The following is a 12,049-nucleotide window of genomic DNA, read 5'->3' as shown; positions in this document are numbered from 1 at the left end:
GTGTCCCGCTTCAAGCTACGACAAGAACCAAATGTCCCAAAAATTTAAACTCAACACCCACCACAAAATATCATTTTTATTGAAATGAGGTTATAAACATGGTCAATAAATGCGCAATTACAACCAAAGTCTTCTTAAATAGGAATTAATCATCAATGAAAATAATTAATACTTCTCATCCTCCCTTTTCAACTTTATTACCAATTTTTTTAATTTTTATTATATATATAAAGAATTTGATAAACTGCACCCTCAATTTAAAAATTAAATACAAATTCAATTAAAAATATTCATTCTTTGATTTCTCCTCACTAATTATCTCTCCTACCTGCATTTCCCACTAATTATCTCTCCAACTCATAAAGATTCACTAATATAATATCTCATGGAGAATGTAAAATTCATAAAAATTAAACTTCATAAATTCACTCATTCTCATTCAAATGTCACGTGAACTTTCACTTAGTGGAAAAAAACAAAATTCATGGATGTCCATGGATTCTTATTAATGCTATAAAACAAATGTGTGCATTGCACTCCATAAATGGGTTTATGGCTCCTCGGATGTATGTCAGTTTATGTAAATGTTGCAGTTTATGTAAACGTTGCATTGGATGTCATCGATCAAATGTAGTGTCAACCATAAAGAAATTCAAAGGCAGTGGCTTTACAGTGGTCCACACAGCACGCAAGTCTGCAGATGTCAATGAATTTTGCATATTCAAATTTCAACACAAATTTGGTTGCTCAGCATTGCAATGCAACAACAACTACACGAAGCTCCTCACTAACGCAATTATCTTCATATACAGGAAGGCTCTCATAATAATATAATTAGTGTAGTAGAGAAAAAAATTATGCTCATAAAATTAGTGGCTCTTCACAATTTGGTCAGTGAACATAATTTTTTGCACATTAAAGTGTTTTTTTTTTTTTTACCAACAACAATTACATGTGGCTCCACGACTATTACATGGGACTCCTCCATAGTGGTTTCACACTCTCGAATACCCTCACAACATTAGGCTATGGTAGTGGATACTTCGGATTATTTAGGGTGCTCCTACGAGTATGTCAAACTCCAACTCAAACTCACCGAGCATAGCAAGACATGTAACATGCACATTACTGACACTTGACTAACAACTAAATTTAATTTTCTAAACAACTCAAACTAATAATTCATCTTAACTCATGCATGCGGGTAGTTATCTCCAAGAATTTCATCTAATTAATAATGACAGGTAGTTAAATGGAAGTGGTATTACAATAGACGTCACAGAGTTATAAAAATGTCCTTGGATCTAAGAAAATAAGAACAACGAAGTAGAAATAATTTGAGGTCGAACCAATGTTCGAATTTTAGTTGTTCTCCAGCATTCGTTTTAGTTCATGAGAATTGTGTCAAATTATGGTTCTATTTTATAAAGTTGACTTTGAATCCACAACGCTAAGCCCACAGTTTGTACATACGCAAAACCATAGCTGCCCAATCCATACTCTCTGTTCCCCCAGCTCTTTCTTGAATCTCTAAATTGCAAGAACATGAATCATGCTCTACAGATAACAACATTGCAATCTATTTCTCCTTTTCAAGCTTCCGCATTTCTAGCAAGTCTCTGGTTCCGCTTCTAATTCTGAATCATTTTCTTCATGCTCAAGCTCCATCATATCCATGTTCTTAATGAGTTCAGCTTCCATTTCATTGACAACTTGTATTTTTATTGTTAGTGAACCATGCTCACGGCTAAGTCACCCAACCCTATGTGGATCATCCCATAAATCTAGCCTATTAAGTTCAATACTCAATTGTTCCAGCCTGGAGATAACCATCTTCCATTGCATTTTTTTTAATGAGCTGAATTAATTGAGCAACAACCACAGCATGGCTTCGCCAATCACTCTCGCTTTCATCAAGCATGTGCCACCCATGATTGGCAATATCATTTATTGTCAATCTACAAGAGCTTGACTTTATCTCTTTGCAGTCCGCATGAGACGAGCAGTAATGTCATTGTAATATCATTGGCATCACCTTATTAAACCTCATCATCACATTTCTCGTTGCTTTTACAAAATCCTTTTCACCTCCATCTTCAGACCTGTAAGATTTTGAGGGGAACTGACTACATGAAGTCATTATATTTCTATTTTCAAACCCTCTGCACATGATAAACCTTAAACCCTCTTTCGCAAAATAAGGCTTTCGGGTGATTGAAGATGAATTAATGTCGGGCATCGATAAACTTGACATTGACGCGGGATTGAATGACAGTAGAAGGAAGTTTCTGGTTGTTGGGCACCTTCTTCTGCTTATTACAGATAAACCCATTTTCATTGTTTGAAGGAGAAGTTGTGATATGCTTTTCATTAATATATATTTGGGAGTTTTAATTCCATTGACTTACAATTTGTTCGGCATTGGAAATCCATGTTAAGTGCATATAGCCCAGTCCATTCTATCGGATAAATGAATTTATAAGGTTGTATATCTATTTTGATGGAATCCTCTTACTCTGCATTTCCTGAACATGTTTCTCAAATTTAATGCTAGTTCGGTATAGTTCTTATCACTGGCCCTATAAACCTCACCACCTATGATATTTTTTTTAGGTGTTGAAATCTTTTTATAATTATCCACAAAATTATAATGAGTTACGTTGGAAATTGAGCATAGTTAGGATGTTGGTCATAATAAATTATTGTGCATGGAAGACATATTGGTGTTGGCTTGACTAATTCTGTTGTACAACTATGGGATTTTGCATCTAACAAACAACTAAGAGCCTTGAAAGGTCACCATACACAATTTTAGGGTAGAATGTAGTAGATATTTAACCAAAACTAGTCATGCATGCATGGGCCCATAGGTCTCAAGGGTTTAACTAAGCTCTGATACCAAGTGTAGAGACCAACCCTATATATATATATATATAGAGAGAGAGAGAGATATAAACTAAAAATACAATCATAAGAAAATAACATTGTGAACTCAAAAATATTGAGCATTATATAAAACTTTTCTGAATTTCACTTCATTGAACATATCATCAAATTTACATATTATTAACTAAAACCATAATGAAGTCATACAAAATAATATTATAACAACATAGGTACCATTCACCAAGAGACGAGATTCAACTTGACTTGCCTCTATTTTGCCTCCTTTGTTGTCGGTCGCCTCCAAGTGTGAATGTTGACATGCTTAATCTGAATGCAATGACCCACCGGTTGACCTCCCATCCTACTCCTTGGGTACTCTCCTTCCCCATGGACCCCCGAGCTACAATGGGGTTGTACAATGGCGGAATGTATTAGCTGGTAGAGGAGAGCACTCTTTGGCTAAAGAGTCCCCTCTCTAAATTCCTCTACCACACCAAACTCACTATAGCTCGTAGTCACTACTCTGACATAGTCTCATCCATCCACTAGTAGGGTAAAGAAAATTCCCTTCTCCCACGCCCTTCCACTTCTTTTATAGGAGTCCTCATAGCTAACACTTGGCATTTCATGCATAATTAATTATTGTTGATAATACAATAGTTTGATTATTCACCTACCCATGTGTCTTGATCCCCCTCTTTACTCCTTAATTTTTGTTCATTACTAAAGCCAATTTATAAGTCAAGATTTGATCCTTTATCTACTCCCTAATTTAACTCAAGTTATCTCTTAGATTGATATTCTTATGTTAGTTGTTGCTACATGGAGGTTCTCTAAATTTCTCTAAAATTTAATTTATTAATATTATTTTAATTCACCATCATTTTCTCTTAATTAGGTTTAACTATTTTAGGATTAATATTTATCCTTACATTTATGTCCCTCTTTCCCTTTTTACCTAATTAAACTACATTATCTACCTAATATTTTCCAACATGGAAAAGGTAGAGTTTTTAAGGTAAATTATTTTATTTCTCCCCATGATCCTCTTAACCCAATTTTTATTCTTGATTTAATTACCTCGGTTTCTAACATCATTTACCCTTGATGTGAATTTACCTGGTTTTCATATCTTGATTATATTTATAAATTTATTTATTTTTAATGATTCCAAGGGTGCCAAGTTTGGTCGTGCCCTTCAAGAACTTCCCTTGAAGCTCCAAGGATGCCATGCCTAATAGTTTATTTGTGATGCCAAGGGTGCAAAGTTGGTCGTGCCCTTCAAGAAATACCCTTGAAGTTCCAAGGGTGCCACACCACTTGCCCTTCAAGCATTCAGTGGCTACGAGGGGAAAGTATAGGTGCAACCACACAAACCATTATCATCTCCTATGTTGCCTGCTATAGTGAGACTAATGGTGTCAGGGATCAAGAAATCTGCCTTGATGCACGCCCCCCGATAAAATCCTCATGAGCAACCCAACTTTGGGACCTGCCCTCATGACATCGTTATCTTCAAGGCAAGGTGTTTCAACCTTTCCAGGCCAAGTCACAGCGGGAGTGCTAGTGGGTGAGATCAGGGACACTGCCCCATCGCTCCCATGCAGTTCCATCCAATTGTACAACCCCGTCACCCATATGTGAGTCATTCAGTCAAGAAACAAATATGTGCATGCAACCACTGACATATCATCATAATACAGATAAACATATATAGCAAGTTTCAAAATTGACTTAGAATTTCAAAGTTAAAATAACATAAATTTTCATCAAACCAGGTGTCGTCAACTCGTCATATGCGAGTGCCTCTGGTGGTTTCCTTCCATACTCAATAATCATCAATAACATGGTTTCTTGGTGTTAGTCATTGTCATAATAGCATCATCAACATCACCTAGTCATTCGCATCATTGTTCATTGTGAACCAGAACTAATGCAAGTAGGTAACATAGGGGACACATCCATCATGGCTATCATCATCCTAACATCAATGGAAACATACATAAACATCACAACCACTAATAATAGAGTCATGTGTCTGGATCCTCAACCTGAGGTCCTCAAAGAATAATGTGTGGGCCTTAGGGCTAAATAAATTTTAATGCCATATCACTATCAGTCAACTAGAGCAAGGCACTACACTTTTCCTTTCAATTTTATTCAAAATTCAAACTAATGGATAAGCAAAGGAAAAATGAATTTCAAAACAACTAAAATGAAGATTTCATTCACTTTGGTTTCGAATAAATCAAAAGTTGTTTCAAAAATACTTTAATAAAGATATCCTTTCACTTTTCTTTTCGAAACAATGAAATCAAAACAATCATATACTTTCACTTTCACCAAAGCAAACAATTGTAATCTATGTTTTCCAATGGAGCAAAAGTAATTTTCAAAGTACAAATATGATCCAATACTAATGAAAACAACTCTGCAAATATGAACTGAAAGAAACTTGAAAATAGTGTCCTGATCACAGTGAAACTTCTAAATGGATACAATTGTTCTCACAAAGACAAGCGAAGTGATGAGTGAAGGGTAACCTAGACCTAGAAATCCTAGAAGGCAATATAACTTCAATCACACACCAACAGAAATAAAGAAACGATTCCAACGATTAAAGGACAACAATCAATGCAAACACAATGGGATCACACTGGAAAAACACTCACAGAGGTTGATACACACTAAAAATGAGAAGAAACCCTAATTTTTTCTAGCCTCTAGGATCAGTGTGCCTATGAAAGGCAAAGTAGCGCTGAAAGGCAAAGCAGCATGACTAAATCCAAAATTAGCGCTGGCAGTGCTTTTGTAAAACTAGAAAATGCGTTGGGTGAGGAAAAGAAGGAAACAACAAAAATTTTCAAAAATCATACCAGAGTCAACACCCTCAAGCAAAAACCAATGACTGTATAAACCTACATTGATGCACACAAGACGAGAAATTGATAGTTGGTCAAACTAATCAGATGATCAAACTGAAGAAATGGATGGAAATGTTATAACTTCACTAGCAGATTCACCATTTTGTTGTGAAGTCAAATCCTCCCTACGGACAGAGACGATCCCTCTAGCCCAATGAGTGGGTCTAGCAAAAATGAGACAATCTACAAGACACTTTCCTAGATTACAATCAAAATAAGAGAAGAGGAAGGATACCTACCTCGGGCTAATGCTATGATGCATTCCTTTGTTGAAGATCTTAATCGCTTGCTCCCTCAGGCTCGATCCTCACAGCTCATGGCGTTTGGATACCTACACAAGTGACCAAAAACACAACAAAGCATAAAAGTGAAACCAACATATTTCAAATGTATTCCACTTAAAAGATCAAGGAGCATTAAGATAAATGAAGCATCAACTCAAAATTTTATGGAAAGTGAACCAACATTTGTATATATTAATAAAAAAAATAGGAAGCACGCAACCCAGGCCTTGATGTTAGTAGCCCTCCTTGAGTGAATTTCCAAGTCCAAGCTCAAGCTATCCAAGCACTCCTTCTCCAAGCCAAAGTGAATAGCATGTAGGCACTATCTAAACATAAGGGTGCAAATAATCAGATACCAACCATTTGGGAATGGAGGGGGATGAATTTATAGGTAGGGAGAGGGAGTTAGGATCTCACCAAAGATAGAGGAAGGTCCATATCTCAATGAGGAAGCTCATAGGATTAAGATCAAAGGGAAATATTGGGAGAATTTGACCACATCCACAATGAACAACATTTAACTCACCGTTCTGGAATCCTCTAGTCCTCCAATTTTGGAAAACTTTCCTTAAAGGGTTCAGTGTGAGTATCTAAGCAAAAATCATGTTGGCAGCGTGAGGCTCCTATAATGCAACCTGCCATCAGCACGAGAGGGCAATGTCATAGTCGCACTGACCCAGAAATTAGGTTTTTGAGCTTATCTTTCTTAGGAAAGGCTCAAGTAAACTTTTCAATAATTCTTCAGGGAGGATTTGGTCTACATACCAGGATGGGTACATTGCATAGTTGTCAATGTTTCGGCACTCTTGGGTGTGACACAAGGAACTGTAAGAGGTGTGACAAAATACTATGTAACAGTTGTTTTAATGTCTGCAAATGATCTGATATGATTGCTTGAATACTTTATGTACCATGTCAACACTCTACCTTAGAATGTTGTGACAAGATGCACTTTCTTTATAGTTTCACAGTGGACCTGCTTCGTTTTCCATACTTCTTCACATAAGAACCGGAATTGCTCTAGATCCTCTGATCCAATCCATTTAAATATAGGTAGCTTAATATCATCATCCATAGTTCTTCTCGGAGGGGGTGGGGGAGGCAGTGGGAGAGGGGGATTCGTAAGGGGAGGGGGATGGTGGGTGGGGGGGTAGGGGAATGGGGAAACCCAAAATCACCCTTATTACTACTTGATTATGGCTTCGGTAAACTTTCAGGCTGGAAGGGTGAATATTGTGGAGTTACTTTAGGTTTCTCGGGGCAGTTTTCTTCACTTTCAGACTCACTCAATAGGGGGTTATAGTCAGTTTCTATAAAATTCTTCGGAACTTGGCCACACAATCTTTTCCTACTATCTATTCTATATCATTTTCCACTTCGCGTTGTTCCAGTTTCTTCTTCGGATCTTCTCCCAAACATAACTAACTAACAATTTGACTACATTTGTACAATTCCCTTTTCACACAAAAGCATCTTAATCCAAAGTTTTAGAGATTTCAAGAACTTACCTCACGGTCCTTTGAAAAATTTTTGTTCTACTTCACTATAGGACACAATCGAATCTACCGCAAACTCAATAATGAATCCTCCCAAGATGTTATCAATCCAAAAATCAACAACTCTTGAGATCCTATTGTCAGTGTTCTTGAGTCATTGTATTAGTTCAAGAGTCCACTCCTTAGGTTTGTCTCCTTTAAAACAGTTCTTTCTCTCAGTCAACCTTGATATCCACTCATATAGCTCAACATGAAATGAACTGAAGGAGATTGATATTTGAAAATATGGTTCTCCAGCCACCTCCTAGTCAACAGACAAGGGCTTCTATTTTCTTGTTCTAGAAATTCTCGTTCCTTCTGTTCTACCCAATCTTGGATTTATTTCTTCAACGAATGCCACATAAACATATCCCTCAAACAAATCTGGTCGTGAAAATGGAACCATTTTTTGGCTTAGGTTGGGATGACCAATGTTCATATTTTACTGCACACCAACAAAACCCTCAAACGTTGTCCCTTTCGGCAACGACCTGCAAGAAAATCGCAGTCTCACCCGAAGTGACTATAGGAGGTTGCAGAACTAGGTTTTTGCAGCCTTGAGGGATACTGCGATGTGAAATTTTGTATTTTCTTATGTTTTGACACTTATAAACTACTTCACATTCATGAACTACTTCGCAGAATTACATTCATTACTTAAACATATCATAAATATTCATAAAATTCCTAGTACTAAAATAACGTAAAGATAATAAGCAAATCAACACATGGAAACACATATTTGACTGTGGTTCATCACAATGTGGGACTACATCCACAATAATTGTTGCTTATAATAGATAATTTGGTACAACAAACAATTCTTCATCTGTGCACACAATTGCGGGTTGTTTGCGCACTAAGCTGCAGACGATCTGTGCACTAAGCTGCACACCCAGGCCTCCACGCACTCAGTTATGGAGCCTTGTCGCTTTCTCTGAAATATAGATCACAAAGATCCAACCATAAACACATATTTAGATCCCATTATGCCTTCCTTATTTATTATTAATCCCTATATATACTATTACATTGAGGGATTACGTCGCTACATTATCGTGGACTCAATACCATAGTTTCCAAAATACAAAGGACTATGGTGCAAAACCATTCAACTTTTGCAATATTATACACTTTTACAAAACGTGAGGGGCTTCGCCATGTAACCCCTATACTGTGCGGTGATTTTGTTGCGCGGTCCTCCTTGTGCTTCGATGCTCTGTTGCACAGTCCACTTTTCACTCTGCAACATCCTTTCTACTGTGCTCTCTATCCACAAACTTCAGATTCTTTTCCCAAAATTTGGCCAAGTTGAGTAGTGCCCAACACTTATTAAAGCATGGCTTTCATGCTTGCATCATCATGTTTTAGGTCAAATTCCCCATTGAGGACATCTAGGATTTATACCGATTCATTAGAGTCATTGTCCATAAAAAAAGACCCTTCTTGGGCTTTTGAATAATCTAAAAAGATTTTATTATTGAGTCAAATAAGGTATTTGTCATCTCCACACCAAGTTAGCCTCAAACAGGGCAATTCAACCTCACCAGAAGCCTATATATTCAAGCAGTTTGATTCATTTGGAGGACACCCACAGACACAAGTTTGATATCCAATAAAAGGAGCAAAAAAAGTGTGAATTTGTAGAAGAAGGAGAAGAATTGTTGGAAGTCAAATTTCTGGAACATTTCTCTCACAAGTGTGAATTTTTTGGGTTACTTCTGGAAGATCGAAGTTTCTGTTGGGTTGAAGTTTTTATTGGGCTAACTGATGGTTCAAAGTTTTTTCTAGGCTAACTACTAGGTTGAATATTTTGTTGGGCTATTGTTGGGTTAAATTTTTGTTAGATCGAAGTCCTGTTGTTGTTGCAATTTGTTGCTGCTAGAACAAAGTTATTGCTAAAAAGGTCATCATTTACACAAGGAAGAAAAGGTTGACTTGGTGTGGTGGAAGTGTGTGTCTAGGTCAATATTCTTTTATTATCTCGTGAAACTATTAAGGAAGACTTGTTGACTTGGTTTTCCCCTAGATAAGGTTTTTGCCCTGGGTCTCCACCTACATATGGTGTCTGTGATTTTTTTTCTATTGTTTTGGTAATTGCTTGATGAACTAAGATAAAAGAAGAACATAAGAATATCACAAGTAATTATCAACATAAAGAAAACATTTCTACCTTTCTGATTTTCTAACAACCTGAAGAAATGAATAAAGAAAAAAAAAATCAACCAATTATTAAAAAAAAAAATTGGTACTCTACACATCTGAGGGGGGAGCACAATGATAAAAGAAACTCTCCTACACCTTTAAAGGGGATAATAAATTGATAAATTTAATTTGGTTACTGGTCATCGAAAAAATACCACATTATTAGAAGCATATTAGTTAGTGGTAATCCAAAAACCACCATCTTATTCAAAGACGATTGGTTAATGGTCATCCAAAAACCACCACCGTATTTAAAGAAAATTGGTTAGTGGTCAAATAGAAACCACCGCAATCTTCAAAGAAGTCTGGTCACTGGTAAACCATAAAACACTAATTTCCATGGAAGATGGTTAGTGGTTAACCAAATAAAACCACCACCTAAAGAATCCAAAGCCCTAGCCTGGATCCTTCCATAATGAACTATTGCAAAAATTCTCACTTTTCACTTGACAGGGGGGCATCAAATATCAGGATTCAAGTTTCAAAGTATTATCAATCAAATTTCAATCAACATTCAATTAATATACAATCATTCAATGGAAATGTTCAGACATAATAGTTATTCACTTCCAGATATTCAGGTATTGGTGGTTTTCAAGGGAAATCTATTTCGAAGCTCAGTTCAATAGTTTCAAATTCAAAATGAAAAAAATTATGGGTACAAGTGTTGTATAATTATTCAGACTTGTGATTGACGGGGTGGGGGTATTACACTGAGTCCCTAGAGAATCAAAAAGTCCGAGAATACAATTGTCAAAACTTGTAATACTTATCTTGATGAGGTTTTGTGATGATCCACTCACTAATGAGTTGTCAGTGTGATATAGATATAGATCTAAAATATATAGGTCAATTGATATATTATAAATTCATAGGTTTCTCACCTACTTTACCACCAATTTAGAATCGCCAAAAACTATAAGATTAAGATTTTTTTGTTTTTTAACAGTTTCAAGTCCTAGTATAAGAGCCTCGTATTCTGATACATTATTTGTGACCTCAAATTCCAGCTTACATGAAAGAGTAATAGTTTCCATTGAAGGTGAAACTAGAAAAAATACACTTCATGAGCCCTCCTTTGAAGTAGATCCATCAAAATAAAACTTCCATACTCCATTTGTTGAAAACTCTAATATTTTTACAACTTTATACAATGTATTTGGAACACTAAACTGATTATTTATGGATAGAATATAACACCCCAATTCTTGATCAATAACATGTATGGGATTACTATTTGGGTGTTTGGCATCAATGATATTATAGGAAAACTTGGCTTCTCTTTATAGTCTCATCGTGATAGCCCCACCCAAATTACTCGTATAAGTTGCATTGTAAATGTATTGTAAATGTTTTGCAACGTTTGAAATCGAGAAAAGGGTACTGAGTCAAGGGACATAGATTCTAGAGCTGGGGAGGAGGTTGCTTGCTTAGGACACTATAATTTCTTGTGTAAAGAAGAAACATGAAATGCAGCATAGCCATTAAAGGTTGGTTGGTGCATGAATTGACGAAGGATCTCTTTAAATTAAATGAGCTGCAAGAGGAATTATGCATGAAAATGTTGCTTGAGAAGCAACCAAAAGAAAAGGGACAAGAATTTTATGGAGGGAATGCATACTCCAGGCTAGCAAGGACACAACAGTAATTGTGGTCGAGGAAGAGGCCAAGAAAAGCTAGAGGCAGAGGGGACACATTCATAGAAGGGGATGAGATACAAAGACGAACGAAGAGTGGAATTAGGGAAAAGATTCAGCAAGAGTTTCCAGTGGGCAACGCTAAAGAGAAGAGAAGAGAAGGGGATTGACTCTCGATCCCTGGAGGTTGTGGGTTGATTTGCTAGTCTCTAGATCCCCTTAACAGCTTGGGGTCCCTAGAGGTTGTGGGTTGAGATAGGATACTTGGAGCCCTATAATAGATTGGGTTCCTGGAGATTATGGGTTGAGACAGAGGTCTTTGGAGCCCTTTAACAACTTGGGTCCCTAGAGACTGTGAGTTTGGATGGAATCTCTAGAGCCCTATGACAGATTGGGTCCCCTAGAGGTTGTGGGTTTATATAGAATACTCTGGAGCCCTCTACCAACTTGGGAATATACCATGCTAGAGAAAAAGCAGAGGGAGACTAGAATGAAGACTTGTGGTTACCACCCAGAGGGAACAGTTGATTCTAGATTCTGGAAAAGGGGGTGAACCACAGTGTGTGCATTTGGGGGTG

This window comes from Pinus tabuliformis, chromosome Q (assembly GCF_031772625.1).
Source record: "Pinus tabuliformis cultivar Carrire ecotype Pingquan chromosome Q, CPIR1, whole genome shotgun sequence".
Classification (NCBI taxonomy): Eukaryota; Viridiplantae; Streptophyta; class Pinopsida; order Pinales; family Pinaceae; genus Pinus; species Pinus tabuliformis.
This window is presented reverse-complemented; position numbering follows the sequence as displayed.